This window comes from Orycteropus afer, unplaced genomic scaffold (assembly GCF_000298275.1).
Source record: "Orycteropus afer afer isolate SDZICR_OR568_19922 unplaced genomic scaffold, OryAfe1.0 scaffold00840, whole genome shotgun sequence".
Lineage (NCBI taxonomy): Eukaryota > Metazoa > Chordata > Mammalia > Tubulidentata > Orycteropodidae > Orycteropus > Orycteropus afer.
Window position 1 is genome coordinate 6,613 of NW_006922427.1, and position 1,578 is coordinate 8,190.

A 1,578-nucleotide genomic window follows, 5' to 3' on the forward strand; every position below is an offset into this window, starting at 1 on the left:
TGCATCAAATCTATTCTTTAGATGATCTCTAAATTCAGGAGGGATATATTCAAGATCATATTTTGGCTCTCTTGAACTTTTTTAAATTGTCTTTAACTTCAAGTTTAATTTGCATATGAGCAGGTGATGGTCTGTTCCACAATCAGCTCCTGGCCCGGTTTTGGCTGAAGATATTGAGCTTTTCCACCACCTCTTGCCACATATGTAGTCAATCTGATCCCTGTGTTTTCCATCTGGTGAAGTCCATGTGTAGAGCCACCATTTGTATTACTGAAAAAAGGTGTGTGCAATGAACAAGTCCTTGGTCTTGCAAACCTCTACCATGTGAGTTCCAGCATTATTTCTGACACCAAGGCCAAATTGTCCAACTACCAGTGATTATTCTTTGTTTCCAACTTTTGCATTCCAGTCACCAGTGATAATTAACACATCCTTATTGTATGTTCAGTCAATTTCAGACTGCAGAAATTGATAAAATTCTTCAATCTCCTCCTCTTTTGCTTTGGTGGTTGGTGCATAAATTTGAATAATAATAGTTCTATTAACAGGTCTGCCTTGTAGGTGTATGGATATTATCCTATAACTGACAGCACTCTACTTCATGACAAATCTTGAAACCTCCTTTGTGATGATCAGTGCCACACCATTCTTTTTCAAACTATCATTCCTGGCATTGTAGATCACATGCTTATCTAATTCAGAATGGCCAAAACCAGTCCATTTCTTCTCACTAATGCCAAGGCTGCAACAATGGTGTCAAGTATAGCAAGGATTTTCAGGTGGGCACAGGACCAGGCAGTGTTTTCTTCTGTTGTAGCTAGGTTCTCTATATGTCAGAGCTGACTGGATGGCACCTAACTACAACAATAACATATATAAGATTGGCAGACTGTATTTCTACACATGTTTTTGTATGTGCTATAAGAATGCCCATGTATATTAGAGCTAATGGACCAAAGTTATGATGACTTAGCCACAGACAAACACCCTGAGAGAATTAATCATGAAACCCACATCTTGGGATCATGGTCACAGGAGACATGAAGCTCAATTCGCATAACTACACAAAAGCATTGTTCTACATCCTACTTTGTTGATTAGGATCTGTGGTCCTAAAAACTTTCAAGTGGCCATCTGAGATGCAACAATTGGTTTCTTTTCATCCAGAGCAAAGAAAAATGAAGAAAACTAAAGATGCCTTAAAATAATTAGCCCACAGGACTAGTGAATCAGCAGACCTCAGCCTGCATGATCCTGATATCAGAAGAAGTAAACGGTGCCTCACTACTATTCTCAACCACTTGGAATAGGAAGAAAATGGGAGATCCCAGATAGAGTGGGAGAAAAATCTTGAACAAAGTCCAAATCATGAGAAAGAACTGATATACTTGTTTAATAAAGACTAGTGAAACTCCTGAGACAATGGACCCTAGTGATCCTTCTGGCCTGGAATTGAACTCACTTGTATCATTTCTAGCCAAATAATAAATAGGCATACAAGGTGAACATTTACACAAACTAGGTACAGTCCTTCGAACAACCATGGAAGATAAGAAGGGCAGTACTTGCATAGTGAGA